The sequence below is a fragment of the Budorcas taxicolor genome, chromosome 1 (genome assembly GCF_023091745.1).
Source record: "Budorcas taxicolor isolate Tak-1 chromosome 1, Takin1.1, whole genome shotgun sequence".
Taxonomy (NCBI): Eukaryota; Metazoa; Chordata; class Mammalia; order Artiodactyla; family Bovidae; genus Budorcas; species Budorcas taxicolor.
The window spans coordinates 53,897,356-53,915,630 of NC_068910.1; positions in this window are offsets into that span (position 1 = coordinate 53,897,356).

Consider the following 18,275-nt stretch of genomic DNA (forward strand, 5'->3'; position numbering starts at 1 on the left):
AGAGGCTGCCTCAGTTTCTTGCCGACACCGCTCACCCCTTCAGGTTGAATCCCTGGCTGCTGGAGCTGGACTCTGGCAAATCGCCAGTCCAGGTTCAATGCAGGATACAGGATGCTTGGGGCTGGTGCACTGGGATGACCCAGAGGGATGGTACGGGGAGGGACGTGGGAGGGGGGTTCAGGATGGCGAACACGTGTACACCCGTGGTGGATTCACGTTGATGTATGGCCAAACCAATACGATATTGTAAAGTAATTAGCCTCCAATTAAAATAAATAAATTTAAATTAAAAATAAACAAATAAATAAAATAAAAAATACAACAACCTAGTGGATGTAACAAAAAAGAAGCAGAGTCACAGATTCAGAGAACAAACATGGTTACCAGCTGGGGGGAGGGGTAATATAGGAGTTGGGGAGCAGGACAATCAAACCCTTGGATGTAAGTTAGGCTCAAGGATGTATTGTACAACATGGGGAATATAGCCAATATTTGTAATAACTGTAAATGAGTGTGACCTTTAAACATGGAATAAAAAAAAGACTCGAGGCGAGGAGGCCTGATTTAGCCCGCATGGGTTACCCTTGGCTTTGTACTTTGGTCATGAAGAGTTAAGACATGAGTTTGAGGGACTTTCTTGATGGTCCAGTGGTTAAGACCTGCACTTCCACTGCAGGGGGCAAAGGTTCAACCTCTGGTCAGGGACCTATGATCCCAAATGCCATGAGATATGGCCAAGAGGTTGAAAACAAAAGAAAGTCTGAGCCTGGCCAGTGCTGCGTCTTCCTTTTAAGAATGACAGCTACACAGGACGTCAGCACTCCCTAGACTGCCTGCTCCCCGTCCTCCCCCTTCGTCCTCCCCTCCTCCTCTTCCTCCTCCTCCCTCCTCCCTACTTCCGTCTCCCCTCCCCCTCCTCTTCTTCTTCTCCTCTGCCTTGTCTTTCTTTTTAAATTACCCAGTGACTAAGTGCCAAGCACAACCACTAGATGAGGTGCTAAGTATGAATATTATCCCCTAGTTGGAGCTGCCCCTATTTTACATCCCTTGGATTTCCTGACCACTTCCCTGCACACAAGCTCCCTAGTCTAATTCTCTTGGTGGCCTGTCCTCTGCCTGGCAGTTTACAGACCTTCCCCAGGAGCCCTTAATCCTTGAGGCCCTGAGGCCACAGGACCGGGTCCCACCATCTACTTCCCCTGTGGGTTTCTTCTGGGAACACTTACGAATACATAACTTTCACATGAATCCTACTCTTCAGGTCTATTTATAAGAAATTCAACCTAAAACATTCCTACTTTACAGTCAGGGAAACTAAGAAGTAAGTTGTCCAAGCTATTAATTTAAAAAAAGTGAGAACACTGAGATTGAAACCTGGCCCTCTCCTGGTTCTCAAATCCACATACCAACCATTATATCCAATGTGGCTTCATGAATCCAGGTCCTCGTTGACATCTGGATCTCTGCGGAGAAGGCCAGTTCTGGACAAAACGCTGCTAGGAAGGGGTCAGCCATGCCAAGCCAGTCACCTCTTTATCCACCATCCCAGGGTATGTTAAACTCAGTTCTTTAAAGTTAGTTTGTTAAAGTTAGTTGAATAGACCGTGCTATCTGTCCTCAACTCTGCTCCCCTCTGCCTGCAAAACCCAGAACATTTTCCAATATCCAGCTACCAATGTCCAAATCCTGGCGATGATAAACTTTTCACTCTGCCATAATCAAAGGAGAAAAAAAGTCAATGTGTCAGAAACCAACACGACATTGTAAAGCAATTATCCTTCAATTATAAATAAATACATCTAAAAAGCAAAACACACAAAAAATGTCAATGTGGTAAATTTTGCTCGATGCCAAACATATTCATTTTTAAAAGCCTTTTTTTTTTTTTCCGTTTTTGGCCACACCTTGAAGCATGTGGGATCTTAGTTCCCTGACCAGGGATGAAACCCCTGCCCCTGCAGTGAAAGTGCAGTTTAACCACTGAACCACCAGGGAAGTCCCCAGATACATTCAATTTAAAAGACTCTACTCTGGAGTGATGTCTTTCCTTCATTTTGCAGGGGTAGGAGGTGGGGAGGAGCCACTGGACCTATGAGATCTTAGTTCCCCAACCAGGGACTGAACCCAGGCCCTTGGCAGTGAGAGCATGGAATCCTAACCGTTGGACTGCCAGGGAATTCCCTTCTGACATTTTTAATGTTTAAATATCTTCTTTTGTACAAGATAATAGTAAAAACAGATAGATGCTGATTTTTTAGAAAGTGGTCTAATGTAGCAAGATTAAAGTTGGCAACTCTGTAACTACAGATTTTTTTTAAAGGTGATGGTGGGTGGGTTGGGGGGCAATTTTATTCATCTTGAAATCCAGTTGTCTAGAGGTTAGTATGTTGGGGAATGTACCAGGACCCACAGGTGTCAGGAAATTTTCTTATTTCAGCAGAATTCCTTCTTAATCATGACCACCAGCGTTAACCAGGATTCTCTTGATAGCAAGTGACAGAAACCCAATGATCTCAGATACAAGGGGATTTTGCAAGGCTTTCATTATTTCAAAAAGGTGCTGGTAGACTTCAAAGATTGGAACTAAGCACTCAAAAACCACTGTGACTAGGAGTTTAGGATTAACAGATACACACTACTACACTAAACATAAAACAGGTGAACAGCAAGGTCCTACTGTATACACAGGGAATGCTCCTCAATATCTTGGAGTAACCTGTGACAGAAAATAGACATGTACACATACATAGGGATAACTGAACCCGTTTGCTGCATACTTGAAACTAAACAATACTGTACATTAACTAGACTTCAATAAAAAAAAATCTGCTGTGACTCTCCACATTCCCGAGTATAACAGCTGTGTACGGTCACAAAACAAACCGCCTCAAAAACCAGTAGATTAAACAATAACAGTAGGGCTTCCCTGGCGGTCCAGCGGTTAAGACACTGCTTCCCACTGCAGGGGGCAGGGGTTCTACCCTACGTTGGGGAACTAAGATCCCGAATGTCGTGGGGTGCCGTCAAAAAACAGGAAAAAAAAAGATTAAAAATCAAGTAACACGACAGTTCCTTATTACACTCGTGAATCTGCATGAGATAGTCTGGCAGAGAAAAGAAGGCTCCTTTCTGCTCCATGTGATGTCCGACTGGCAGCCTCAGCGAAAGGCTGGAACTCTGCTTCTAAGGCAAGGCAACATGCTGCAAGCTGGTTCTGTCGGCTGGGACGAGGGCCCCAGGGAAGGGTCTCTCCACGTGGCTACTCACTGCATGAGAGCTGGATTCTGAGGGCAAGCCCAAGAGGGGGTGCTGGGGGGAGCTGTGTTGTGTGTTGCCTCCTATGAGCTGGCCTCAGAGTCAGAGGGCACCCCTCCGCCCTCCTCCACCAGGGAAGGCAGTGACAAAGGCTCAGCCTATTTCAAGGGTTGGGGATAGCTATAAACTTCTCCTTTTTCTTCTTTTTTGGGTGCACCTTGAAGCTTGTGGGATCTCAGTTCCTGACCAGGGATAGAACTCGTGCCCCCTGCATTGGCAGACGGATCCCTGACCACTGGACCGTGGGGAAGTCTGTAAATGCCTCCTCTTGATGGGGAGTGGCTAGGCTCTGGAAACGTGTGTCGCGTGAGGCATGTGGCCACGGCCACCTTCTGGAAACACGATCTCCCACACCCGGCACTGTCTTCACTCTGCAGTGAACTTCTCCCAGGCCTGGAGGGCGTGGCCATTCGTGACGATCAGGCCCTCATCTTCAGCTCCACCATCTGAGAGCGGTGCACTCTTGCCTCTGGCCCAGTTTGGGGTGGATCTTGGTACCAATTATCGCGGGAAGAGATTGAATAGTGTGATTGGCTTATTTGGGGTCAGAGGCCTGCCGATGACTGTGGCCTACAGGATGAGATCTGAAACAACGTGGGCTTGCTTCCCTGGTAGCTCAGACGGTAAGAAATCTCCCTTACAATGCAGGAGAGACCTCCCACCACCTGGCTCCAGCTAAAAATCACAAGCCTCCATTTCCACTTCCAACATAAACTAGAACAGATAGAATTTAAAATAATAGTTTCGAGAATTCCCTGGTTGTTCAGCAGTTAGGACTCTACACTGGTGAGGGCTTGGGTTCCATCTCTGGTTGGGGAACTAAGATCCCATAAGAGGTGCAGTACGGCCAAAATAAAACAAAAACACCTCATTTTTAAATGCTTTTCAAGGGACTTCTCCGGTCATCCAGTGGTTAAGAATCTGCCCTTCCACTGCAGGGCGCACAGGTTTGGTCCCTGGCCAGGGAACTAAGATCCCACATGCCCCATGGTACAGCCAAAAAATAAATAGAAATAAATGTAGGACTTCCCTGGTGGCGCAGTGGATAGGAATCCGCCTGCCAGTGCAGGGACCGCAGGTTTGATCCCTGATCCGGGAAAATTCCACATGCCTCAGGGCAACTAAGCCTGCGCTCTGGAGCCTGAGAGCCAACTACGAAGCCGTGAGCCTGGAGCCCATGCTGTACAGCAAGAGAAGCCCACACAGTGCAGCTAGAGACAGCCCCCCTCGCTGCAGCTAGAGATAGCCCATGCACAGCAGTGAAGACCCACTGCAACCAAAATTAAATACATTCATTCATTCATTCAAAAATAACTTTAAACACTTTTCAATAATTTTTCACGTGCTCGTTTCCTACGTAGTGGATCAGGGACCTTTTCTTGTTTTCTTCTTCATCTTTTTCTGTATTTGAGGAAACCTAAGAAACATCACTTTAGGGGAAACAAAATTCTCCCCTGGGTAGAGGGGTCCTCTCAGATCTGCCAGGTGAGGCTGGAGCTGTGCCGTGGGAGTCTGCAGAGTCCCGGCAAGGCTAAGCTTCTTCCATCCCCAGCCAGCCATGCCTGTGAGAAGGTGATCACAGCAACCCCCAGCCTGCCTCTCCCCTGCCTGGGAGTGCAGGACCGGGCTCTGGAATAAGCTGCACAGTCCTCCCCCACCTTCCCAGCACTGCCCTCCGGGTATTTGAAGATCCTTATCCAGGTCATCCCACACCTCAGCCTCAGCTCTGTTGCCAAGTTAAGCGGACTCAGAACAGTGGATGGGAATGCCGCCTGCCCTCTGGTCAGGAATGCTGCCCGCCGTGAAGCCCTTTGCAACTGCGGCACCTCCTGATGCTGCTATGTCCAATTCACCTTCATTCCCACGTGCCAAAAAGAGCAACTTTAAAAAATGTCCATGTCCACCAAGGCATCTGCTAAACCATTTTGCTGGTCCCTTTGAAGGCCTGGGCGATGCAGGAAGAGTCTATTTTCGTGCTCATTGTTGCGGGTGGCAGGTATCAACAGGAAAGCGTACCCTCTGGGGTGACATCACGTCACCGCAGACAATGGGGTGGCAGCTACCCCTGCAAAGTTTCCTGTGACAGAGAGCTAGGGTCTCCCCCCCATACTGACGCGCTCCCGGCGCTTTAGAGGAGCTTCACAGAGCAGAGGTCAGGGGCACATCAAAGGGCCTGGGAACCCAGCAGCCTCCGATTCATGAGGGTAAAGGGTCAGTGAGGGGAGACAGGGAAAGAGAGGGTTTCTGCTTCTGCTGACCCAGGCCATGCCCTTGGTCTGGGGTATATGTGCCTCTGTGTGTATATGTGTATGTGTACATGTCTGTCTGCGTGTATGTCTCTGTGTGTGTCTGGTATATCTGTGTGTATGTTTGTGTAACTCTGAGTGTGTGTCTGTGTATGCCTGTGTGTCTGTGTATGCCTCTGTGTGTGTCTCTGTATGCCTCTATGTGTGTCTATGTATCTGTGTGTGTGTCTGTGTATGCCTCTGTGTGTGTCTATGTATCTGTGTATGCCTGTGTGTGTCTGTGTATGCCTGTGTGTGTCTGTGTGTGCCTGTGTGTGTGTCTGTGTATCTGTGTGTGTTTGTGTATGCCTCTGTGTGTCTGTGTATGCCTCTGTGTGTCTGTGTGTGCCTCTGTGTGTGTCTATGTATTTGTGTCTGTGCCTGTGTATGCCTGTGTGTGTCTGTGTGTGCCTGTGTGTGTGTCTATGCCTCTGTGTGTGTCTGTGTATGCCTGTGTGTGTCTGTGTGTGCCTGTGTGTGTGTCTGTGTATGCCTCTGTGTATGTCTGTGTATGCCTGTGTGTGTCTGTGTGTGCCTGTGTGTGTCTGTCTATGCCTCTGTGTGTGTCTGTGTATGCCTGTGTGTGTCTGTGTGTGCCTGTGTGTGTGTCTGTGTATGCCTCTGTGTATGTCTGTGTGTGCCTGTGTGTGTCTGTGTGTGCCTGTGTGTGTGTCTGTCTGTGCCTCTGTGTGTGTCTGTGTATGCCTGTGTGTGTCTGTGTGTGCCTGTGTGTGTGTCTGCGTATGCCTCTGTGTGTGCCTGTGTGTGCCTGTGTATGCCTCCGTGTGTGTCTATGTATGCCTGTGTGTCTGTGTCTGTGTATCTGTGTGTGTGTCTCTGTATGCCTGTGTGTGTGTCTGTGTACCTATGTGTCTGTGTATGTTTATGTCCGTGTATCTCTGTGTGTGTATATATGTCTGTGTGTGTATATATATATATATATCTACAGATGATCATACTAAGTGAAATAAGTCAGACAGAGAAAGACAAATATATGATATCACTTTTAGGTAGAATCTAAAAATTGATACATGTGAACTAATTTATAAAACAGAAGCAGACTTAGAAAACAAGCTTATGGTTACCAAAGGGGGAAGGCGGTGGGGGAGGGATAAATTAGAAGTTTGGGATTAGCAGGTACAAACTGTTAAATATGACTAGATAAACAAAAAGGCCCTACTGTGCAGCATGTGTGCTAAGTTGCTCCAGTCATGTCTGACCCTTTGCAACCCTACGGACTGTAGCCCATCAGGATCCTCTGTCCTGGGGATTCTGCAGGCAAGAATACTGGGATGGGTTACCGTGCCCTCCTCCATAGGGTCTTCCCACCCCAGGGATCAAACTCGAGTGTCTTATGTCTCCTGCATTGGCAGACGGGTTCTTTACCACTAGCGCCTACCTGAGAAGCCCCACTGTAAAGCACAGGCAACTATAATAAATATCCTATAGTAAACCATAATGGAAAAGGAACGAAACTGTACCATTTGCAGACACATGGATGGACCTAGAGATTGTCATACAGAGTGAAGTAAGTCAGAAAGAGGGGCGTCCCTGGGGGTCCAGTGGCTAAGACTCCCGCATGGAGCCTGGGTTTGATCCCCTGTCAGGGAACTAGATCCTGCATGCCACAACTAAAGACCCTCTGTGCCACAACTAAGACCTGGTGCAGCCAAATAAACACATATATTAAAAAATAAAAATAAATAAAATTAAAATGAGCAAAGGATCTGAATACCAATTTCTCTAGGAAGATATACAAATGGCCAATAAGCACATGAAAAAATGCTCAACATCATTAGTCATCAGGGAAAGGCAAATCAAAACCACAATGAGATACCACTTCACGGCCACTAGGATGTCTGTAATCAAAAAAAGCGAAAATAACAATTGTTGGCAAGGACGTGCGGGACTTGGAACGTTTGTATTCTACTGGTGGGCACTGAAAATGATACAGTTACTGTGAAAAACAGTATGGCATTTCCTCAAAATGTTAAACATAAAAGTTCCATACGACCCCGCAATTTCACTCCAAGGTGTATAGCCAAGAAGATTAAAACACCTATGTCCACATAAGAAGCTGTACACCAGAGTTCATAGCAGCATTACTCATAATAGACAAAGAATGGAAACAATCCAAGTGTCCATCAACTGATGAATGTGGTATATCCATACAAGGGAATACTATCCAGCCATAGAAAGCAAGAAAGCACTGATACCTGCTACAATATGAATAAACCTTAAAAACAATTGTGCTAAATGAAACCAGCCAGGTATAAAAGGCCACATATGGTACCACGCCACTTACATGAAATATCTAGACTAGGCATATCCACAGACTTGGAGGGCTGCCCAGGTGGCACTAGTGGTAAAGAACCCGTCTGCCAATGGAGGAGACATAGGAGATAGAGGTTCCATCCCTGGGCGGGGGAAGATCCCCTGTAGGAGGGCATGGTTACCCACTCCATTATTCTTGCCTAGAGAATCCCATGGACAGAGGAGCCTGGTGGGCTACAGTCCAGGGGGTTGCAAAGAGATGGACACAGCTGAAGCAACTGAGCACGCACACAGACAGGGAAGGTAGATACAAGTGGTTGCCAGAAGCTGGGAGCAGGGGAAGGGGAGGAGTTGCTAGTGGGTTTCCACAGAGGGTTTGTCTGGGACTGAGGGATTTCCATGGTAGGTCTCTCAGTGCTAAGCTTGGACATTTCTAGGCAAACCCTGAAGAGGGGGTTTCCCTATTCCGTATCTGTAAACGAATGTGTTAGGTTGCCACTAAGGTCCCTTCTAGCTCACAAATTCTTTGAGATTTTATTTGTGAAAAAAACAAACAAACAAGCAACAATACACATCAAAGCCTCAAACCAGAAAAGCCTGTTTTTCTTTCCCTGTCTGGTAAATGATCCCCCCGGGGGGCCAGCTTGCTGTCCAGACCTGCTGGTCATTCCCAGGGTGTCATAGCTCCCCCTGAGTGTGGGAGAAGCAGCATGGGTACCCTGTTTCCTAAAAAAGCCCCCTGTCTCGAATCCCAAACGTGTGAAATCGGGACATCTGCGTGTGGGACCCAGGCCAAGAGGGCTTTTTAAAGAGCTGACCAGGGGATTCAGGTGTGCAGCCAGGGGTGAAAGCCAGAGGCTGTGCCATCGGACACCTGCCCTGCTCCTCCTCCCAGGCCCTCTCACGACTGGGCCAAGGGCTGCCGGGAAATAACAGATGAGTCGGTCAGGCTCTCTCTGGAAGCTGAACTAAGACACTTTGAGGGAAGCTTGAGCAAGGCAGGAGAGGCCGTAGTAGATCACAGGTGAGAGGGTGTGGGGCGGGGGTGGCTGGGATGAGAGCAGAGGTCAAAGGAAATTGAGGAGGATCAAGAATAACTAAGCACAGAGAGACCCAAGCATGAGGTCACAGTCTAGCGATTGCTGGTCCTGCTCAGCTTCCTTCCCAGGGTTTTCCTAACTCTGTTTTTTGCGTTGTTTTTTTTTTCCCCCCAAAGTTATTAAAAAAAATTTTTTTGGCCACATCACACAGCATGAGGGATCTTAGTTCCCCGACCAGGGATCGAACCCTTGCCCCCTGCCCTGGATACTCAGTCTTAACAACTGGATCACCAAGGAAGTCCCTCTGCCGGCTTTTATAGTAAATCCTCTTCTCCTTAGTGGGAGGAGATACTGTATTTTCTAAAGATGGCTACAACAGTGTCTCAGCCCACGATGCTCTCCTCAATGCGATCTCACCACTTCCCCATGGAAAGGTGGCAGGTAATTTCTGTCCCCTTGAATCTAGGGGTGACTTTATGTTGTAACCACCAAAATCCAACCCAAGTACTATATGCGACTTCCAAGGCTAGGTCAGAAAAGCCACGGAGGTTCCATCCTCATCTCCGGGGACCTTCTCTCAGGGAGCCCCAGCTAAGAAATCTGACTGCCCTAAGACCACCATCTGAACAGGTCATGTGTCGGCTCTCCAACCGACAGTCCCAGCTGAGCCCAACCTTCCAGGCACCCCCCCACTAAGGCACCATACTGGATACTCCAGACAAGCCCAGCCAGCAGCTAGCAGTACTGGGCAGTCTCAGTCAACATCATGAGAACTGCTCAGTGTGACCCTGCCCACGTTCCTGACCCGCAGCATCTCTGTGATGCAATAACAAGGCTGTTCTTAAGCCACAAAATCTGGGGTAGTCTGTTACGCAACAAAACTGAAACAGATAGTCCAAGAAAATCTGTAACCCTTTTCATCAGAACATGATTGGCACACCAACCCCCTCCCAGGATCTGTCACCGTTCCTAACTCACCTTTGGTTTAGTTTTCATCAGGCCTCCAACCACCAACCTCCTACAACCAACAGCTGAAGCTTGCACTGTGGATAGGAATTGCTGATACTTTTCACAAATCAGAGTGGTTCCTAAAGGAACACAACACAATTATAAAGTATTAAAAGAAAATTGTTGTTGTTGTTGCTGTTCAGCTGCTACGTTCAGCTCTTTGTGACCCATGGACTGCAGGACTCCAGGCTTCCCTGTCCTCCACTATCTCCCGGAGTTTGCTCAAGTTCATGTCCATTGAGTCACTGATGCTATCTAACCATCTCATCCTCTGCTACCCTCTTCTCTGTTTGCCTTCAGTCTTTCCCAACATCAGGGTTTTTTCCAGTGAGTTGGCAGTCGGCAAAAGAAAATATTAGCAATATATTTTTTTTAAGTTGTAAAATATACTTGAAATGAAAGTCATGTCTGACTTGTTGCGACCCCATGGACTATACAGTCCATGGAATTCTCCAGGCCATAATACTGGAGTGGGTAGCCTTTCCCTTCTCCAGGGGATCTTCCCAACCCAGGGATCAAACCCAGGTCTCCCTCATTGCAGGCAGATTCTTTACCAGCTGAGCCAGCAGGGAAGCCCAAGAATACACATAAAACCGTTTAAACCATTTCTCAGTGGCATTAAGTCTATCCGCATCGTTGTGCAATCACTACCACCATACACCTCCAGAACTTTTTAATCTTGCAAACCTGAACCCCACATCCACTAAACAACAACTTCCCATTTCCTTCTCCCCTCAGCCCTGGAAACCACCATTCTACTCTCTGTCTATGAACTGGATTACTCGAGGTATACCTCATATAAGTGGAATTATACAGCATTTATCCTTTCGTGTCTGGATTCTTTTACTCAGCATAACGTCTTCAAGTTTCATCCATATTGTTGCAAATGGCAGAATTTCCTTCCTTTTTAAGTTCCATTGCATGTATATACAGGACTTTTTCTAGTCATTCATCCATTGATAGCCACTTGGGTTGCTTTCACCTTTTGGCTGTTATAAATAATGTTGCTATGAATCTGTATGTACGTGTATCTGCTTTCAACTTCCTGAAGTGGAATTGCAGGATCATATGGTAATTCTTGTTTCATTTTCAGAGGAACCCCTGTGTTTATTTTCCATAGCAATTGCACCACATTTTCATTCCCAGCAGCAGAGCACAAGGGTTTCTACACATTCTCACCAATTCTTATTCTTCAGATATCCATGGGATAATGAATGGGAAGTTGTATCTCACTGGAATTTTGATTTGTATTTCTCTAATGACTAGTGACATTAAGCATCTATTCATGTTCTTTTCATGTGTTCATCTTCTTTGGAGAAATGTCTGTTCAAGCCCTTTGCCCACTTTTTAACTGTGTTGTTTGGTTTTCCATCATCGAGATGTAGGAGTTTTTTAAAAAATTCTGTATGTTTACCCCTTATCATTATTATTATCATTTTTACTTTATTTATTGATTTTTGGCCACACTGCTAGCTTTCATTTTCACTAGCTTGTAGGATCTTAATTCACCCACCAGGGATTAAACCCTGGCCTTGGTAATGAAAGCGCTAAGTCCTTACCATCACACTGCTGGGCAACTCCCTTGACCCCTTGTTATATAAATGATTTGTAAACATGTTCTCCAATTTCATAGCTTGCCTGTAAGCAATATTAAAAGAGCTAGGATGAACACAACATTGTAAATCAACCATACTTCAATTAAAGGAAAAACAAGAGGATCTTTCCCTTGTGGTCCAGTGGTTAGGACTCTGTGCTTTCGAGGCAGTGGACACAGGATGGATCTTTGGTTGGGGAACCAACATCCCAAAAGCCACATGACCCAGCCAAAAAACAGACCAAAAAAAGAGAGAGCATGAGAGAGCTGGGAAACAGCTGGGTACTTTCTAAGCATGATACCAACACAGAAATAATAAAGGAAACAGTCAGTGGACTTGTCTACATAAAAATATGTGGTAGCCATGATTTTAAAACACCACAAACAAATATATCAAAAGTCAAGTGATGCAAAAACAATTTTTTGCAATATGCAGCAATATATTTTAAATATATAGCAAGTAAAACCCAAGAAGTCCAGTAAACAATAGCTAAATCCCAATAATATCAAACAGGGCAAAAGACACAATATACACTTACAAAAGAGAAATACACTACATATGAAAAGCCTTGTGGAAGCAAAGCTGACATCGTGCTTCCACGAAGTCGCAGACTTAAGGGAAAACACACCTTGAGGCCTGTCAAATTCAGCCCCTCAAATCAATGGACTCCTGAGCGTCGCCTATAAGGTGCTGACTACTTAATGTGAACAACTCTATCCCTGACTTTTGCAGTGCTGCTGTCTGAGGTCTGGCCACAAGCGCCTAGAAATGATAACCCTGTAAATTGCTGGGTTTTGGTCTGGAACATACCAACTATAAATTCAGTCACCTTGGTAATTTTGCAGTGCTTGGCTTTAATGATCTGTTGTGCTTTTTACTTGAATAGCAGGTCCTTTTGGGTGTCTTGTATTTCTTGTAGGTAAATTTCTTTTCTTACTGCTGTTAGCTGAGTCTTCAATTCGCCCAAAATCAATGAGATGCACAGTAAAATATCAAGGTACCATTTTCAGCTATAAAATGGGCAAAGTATTTTGCCAAGATATTGTTCAATGCCAGTTGGGTGGGCAGGTAAGCTGGGCCCACCTACATGACTGCTAACTTCTAAAATATACACTTTAAATCCTGCAATTCTAGTACCTGCCATTCAACAATGGCTATCATTAGGCTGTACATCCTAAAATTAGCAAGAAACAAACACTAAAAGATCATCAACTTACAAACAGTCAAATACATTTTCTAACAGTATATAATATTCTGGGGTAATGCTCTTGATTTAATGTAAAATGAAAAAAGTGGGATGAGGGTGGGATGAATTGGGTGATTGAGATTGCCATATTAATATATACACTATATATAACATGCATAAAATAGATAGCTCGTGAGCACCTAGTGCACAGCACAGGGAACTCTACTCAGTGCTCTGTGGGGACCTAAATGGGAAGGAAATCTAGAAACGAGGGGGTATATGTGTAGCTGATTCACTCGGCTGTACAGTGAAAACTAACACAACACTAGAAAGCAGCTATACTGCAAAAAAAAAAAATTTAAAACACAAGTGGAATCATGCTGGATGATGGAAATTTGACACTAAAATATGATAAGAATGCATTTAAATTACCACCCTTTTCTTTAAGGAAAAAAAGAATTCATTTTAATCTGCTGCCATTTAATAACAGAACACACTAGAACTTCAATTACATTCTTAAGTTCAATTAAGGTGGAATTATAAATAATGTTGTGCTTTAAGGTCAGTCAAGGAGAAGGCAATTGCAACCCACTCCAGTATTCTTGCCTGGAAAATCCCATGGACAGAGAAGCCTGGTGGGCTGTAGTCCATGGGGTCGCTGTGAGTCGGGCACGACTGAGTGAATTCACTTTCACTTTTCTGCACTGGAGAAGGAAATGGTAATCCACTCCAGTGTTCTTGCCTGGAGAATCCCAGCGACGGGGGAGCCTGGTGGGCTGCCGTCTATGGGGTCACACAGAGTCGGTCACGACTGAAGCGACTTAGCAGCAGCAGCAGCAAGGTGGGTGGGAATGGCAACCCACTCCAGTGTTCTTGCCTGGAGAATCCCAGGGATGGCGGGGCCTGGTGGGCTGCTGTCTATGGGCTCGCGCAGAGTTGGACACGACTGAAGTGACTTAGCAGCAGCAAGGTGGGTGGATGAGGGAAAGAATCAAGAGGGGGAGAAAAAGAGACCTGGCACAGCATGTGAGAATGGGTGAGAGGGACATATCTAGAAGCAGGCAGAAGGGTCAAATGTGATCAGTCCATGGACACTGCTTCATGTCCTCCCTCTGCCTCTGTCTCTCTCACACACACACACTCCAGGCTGCTGTCTCAGAAGGTTTTCTAGCAGAAACCAACAAAGAAAACAGCTATCTGAACCGCCAAGAACACAGGCCCTCCTGCAGGTAGGAGCAAGTGAAAGGATGTTCACATCAAATCCCTGTCAGAAGAGCAGGGTCAGGACTTTGCAAAGGACCTCAGAGGTGGCTCAGAAGTTGTGGGGGGCTGTGCACACGCCCCCTCCTCTGGGAGGCGGGAACTCGGGCTCAGGTTACTGAATTATTTATCAGAGCCCTAATTTACAACAAGCCAGTTTAAACACATTAAAAGGGCTGAGTAGGGGAGTAAGTAAGAACCGGCTGAAAGAAAAGAACAAGCTGTTATTTACAGAGGACTCAAGGACACACACCCACAGGCGCATACTTGTCATGTGATCAGAGAAGCAGTATACCAGCAAATTAAGCAAACGTCTTCTGCAAAGATCAAAAACAGGAGTAACTGCCCACAGCCGGCCCCAGTGTGAGCCGCTGAGCAAGCGATCCTGGCTTCTGTTGATGCAGAACTGGCTCTGCAGAAAGAGCTTTGAAATGTTGGGTCAGGGACTTCCCTGGTGGTCCAGTGGTTAAGAATCCAAGCTTCCACTGCAGGCAACATGAGTTCCATCCCTGGGCGGGGGGGGGGGGGGCCGGGGGGGGGGGGAGGCACGGGGGGGGGGAGGCAGGGGGGGGAGGCGGGGGGGGGGAGGCGGGGGGGGAGGCGGGGGGGGAGGTGGGGGGGGAGGTGGGGGGGGAGGTGGGGGGGTGGGCAGCGGGGCGACTAGATCCTACATGCCACGTGATGCAGCCAAAAGGCAAAAAAAAAAAAGAAATCTGGGTCAGGCAAGGTCTGTCCTCTCTCAAAAGCAGACTCATACTTTGAATTGCCCAGGTTTAGGAACTCCTGACTGCATGAAAACCCTCCAAGCAGTCTGTTTTAAGTAATAGGGAGCATCTCACAGCTGTAATTAGCAAAGTGTCACCAACACAAGAGATTTAGCACTGGCTGCCTGAAAAATAAAGCAGGGTTCCTTGGTGCAGTATGAGAGAAGCAGGTCAAGTTAGCAGCTTAGCAACTCAGCCACCCCTGGAGAGAACCCGAGAAGCGATCCGACACCCGTGAGTGCCCTGCTGGGTGTATATTTCAGGGAGCTGGGGCCTTTGATTCTTGCATGGCCACACCTTCCAATAAGTCACAGCAGCCCAAGCTCTCAGGTGGCTGCAAATAATGTAACAGAAGGTTCAAAAGGACCTCCCACAGAACTTGCCTTAGTCGCTCAGTTGTGTCCAACTCTTTGCAACCCCCATGGACTGTAGCCCCCCAGGCTCCTCTGTCCATGAGGATTCTCCCGGCAAGTGGGTTGCCATGCTCTCCTCCAGAGGATCTTCCAAACCCAGGGATCAAACCTAGGTCTCCCACACTGCAGGCAGATTTTTTACTGTCTGAGCCACCAGGGAAGCCCACCACCACCACCACACACCCACAGCCCCGAAACACACACACCCACACACACACACACACACATTCTTTTTTTTTTCTGTGCCTTTTTTTTTTTTTGGTTCGCTCCCTGACCGAGTTCCCTGCATTGGAAGTGAGGAATCTTAAGCACTGGACCAGCAGGGAAGTCATATATATACATTCTTTTTAAACATGTTCTTTTCTGAGAATTCCTTGGTGGACCAGTGGCTAAGCCTTTGCACTCCCAGTGCAGGGCCATGGGCTCGATCCCTGGTTGGGGAACTAAGATCCTGCATGCCTCAAGGTGCAGCCAGAAAACAGGAAGCAACACGTATTCTTTCCATTATGGTTTATCACAGGATTCTAAATATAGTTCCCCGTGCTATACAGTAGGGCCTTGTTGTTCGTCTTTTCTATATAGAAAAGCTTACATCTGCTAACGCCAACCTCGCCACTCCATCCCTCCCTCAACCCCCTCCCCCTTGGCAACCACCATTCTGTTCTCAGTCCGTGAGACTGTTTCTGTTCCACAGATGAGCTCATTTGTGTCCTGTTTTAGATTCTACATGTCCGTGTATCAAGAGGGCTTCCCTGGTGGCTCAGTGGTAAAGAATCCGTCTGTCAATGCAGAAGATCCAGGTTCGATCCCTGGGTTGGGAAGATTCCTTGGAGAGGAGATGGCAATCCACTCCAGTATTCATGTCTGGGAAATCCCATGGACAGAAGAGCCTGGTGGGCTACAGTTCATGGGGTCGCACCAGAGTCAGACACGACTCAGTGACTGAACAACCACATAAGTGGTATCCTGTGAAATTTGTTTTTCTCTTCCTGACTTGCTTCACTTAGTGGTATCATCTCTGTGTTCATGCATGTTGCTGCAAATGGTATTATTTTGTTCTTTTTTTGGTTGAGTTCAGTACACGTACCACAACTTGCATACGTACCACCAGTTGTGCAAGGCCCTCCCCCTTGAAAATATTTATTTGGTTGGCTGTGCCAGGTCTTAGTTATGGCCTGAGGCATCCTCACTGTGACATGTGGGATCTTGGTTCCCTGACCAGGGATCAAACCCGGGTCCCCTGTGTTGGGAGCTCAGAGTCTTAACCACTGTTCACACAGCACACAGCACACACACACACACACACACATTAATACAAAACTGAGTGATTTTGCCATACAGCAGAATTAACACATTATATAAATCAACTACTTCAGTTAAAAAAAATAAGAGGACCTCACGCACACATCTGTGAGTTGGATAATGGCAGGATGCACGGGACAGAATTATCTTCCTTCCCTCTTCCCTCCTGTTTCCTTTAACTCAGAAAAGTGGCCCCAGCACCAGCACTGGGGTACGGCTGTGACCCTATCTGAGACAGATGTAGGGCAGGATTGCAAGTGACAAGATGTAGACTACACCCTGGAAAGGGGCGAAACCTTTTACGGACATGTGAGGTAGAGCTGTACTGCCTGCCTGGACCCGTGAGCTACCCCGTCACCGTAGCCATGAGATCATAACAATACGGCAGGGCGCATAGGCAGGGCGCACGGAAGCCTGGGCACGGAAGGAAATCACAGAGAGAAGGAGGCAGGGAAATTGATGTGACAGCTTGTTGCTGCCGGAGCTTCCTTAGCAAAGATCAGGATTGGGTTTATTTTTAAAAGAGACAAATCCTGGTATCTACCCAAGATGTTTGTTCCTATTGTCTTTAATCTGGTGGCAGGAGCAGGAAAGAAATCAGTTTGGGGTAAATACTGCTGCAAGCAGTGGCCGTTCCTTGTAGAGCGAGTTTGGACACTGGATGCTGAAAATGGACCAAGAAAACCCAGCACATCCTTGGCAGCACACCCGGCACAGGAGCTTCAGCTGTGTTTTCTCTCTCTTTTTTTTTTGGCTGCACCGTGCTGCAGGCAGGATCTTCGTTCTTCAAACGGGATGGCAACTGCGCCCCCTGCAGTGGAAGCGCGGATTCTTACCCACTGGACCGCCAGCGAAGTCCCGTCCGCTGTTCTCTTAGAAACACAGACCATCTTTGTCAGCAGAGCTTTGAAACCCATTAAGATGAGACCTCAGAGAGCAGAAGGTGAAACTGGCCATCTCACTCCAATTCCTTAGAAAATGGACACGCAAGTCCCTCCCTGGGAGCTGTCCGGGTGGTCTTAGTAAACAGAACTGCAAACCCTTACGATGTGTAGAACAGGGACTTCCCTGGTGCGTCAGCGGTTAAGAATCCACCTGCCAATGCAGAGAACACGGGTTCCATCCCTGGTCCCAGAAGATCCCACAAGCCGAGGAGCAGCTAAGCCCGTGTGCCACAGCTCCTGAAGCACGTGTGCTCATGCTCTGCAACAAGAGAAGCCACTGCAAGAAGCAGCCCGCGCCCCGCAAGCAGCGTAGCCTCTGCTCACCGCAACCAGAGAAAGCCACAGCACAGCAAAGAAGATCCGGCACAGCCATAAACCTTAAAAAGAAAAAAGATAAGTATAACAAATATTCCTCTTTGTTTGCAGCTCTGTTTACCAAGACCACCTGGACAGCTCTCAGGGAGGGACTTGCGTGTCCATTTTCTAAGGAACTGGAGTGAGATGGCCAGTTTCACCTTCTGCTCTCTGAGGTCTCATCTTAGTGGGTTTCAAAGCTCTGCTGACAAAGATGGTCTGTGTTTCTAAGAAAAAAGTTGAGATTGTTTTTAAAAGACATCTATATCAGGGCTTCGCAGGCTGGCAGTCACCAGAATCACCCCGGGAGTCTGGGACGTGCTGGAGACCAGTGACTCTGCATCTCTCAAAATCAATGTTTGAAAAGCCTTCCAGGTGGTTTCAGTATGGACGCAGGGTGAGAAACAGTGGTGTTGAGGGACTTACCTCCTGGTCCAGTGGCTAAGACTCCATGCTCCTAATGCAGGAGGCCTGGGCTCAGTCCCTGGCCTGAGAACTAGACGCCACATGCTGCAAGAAGATAGAAGATCCCAGG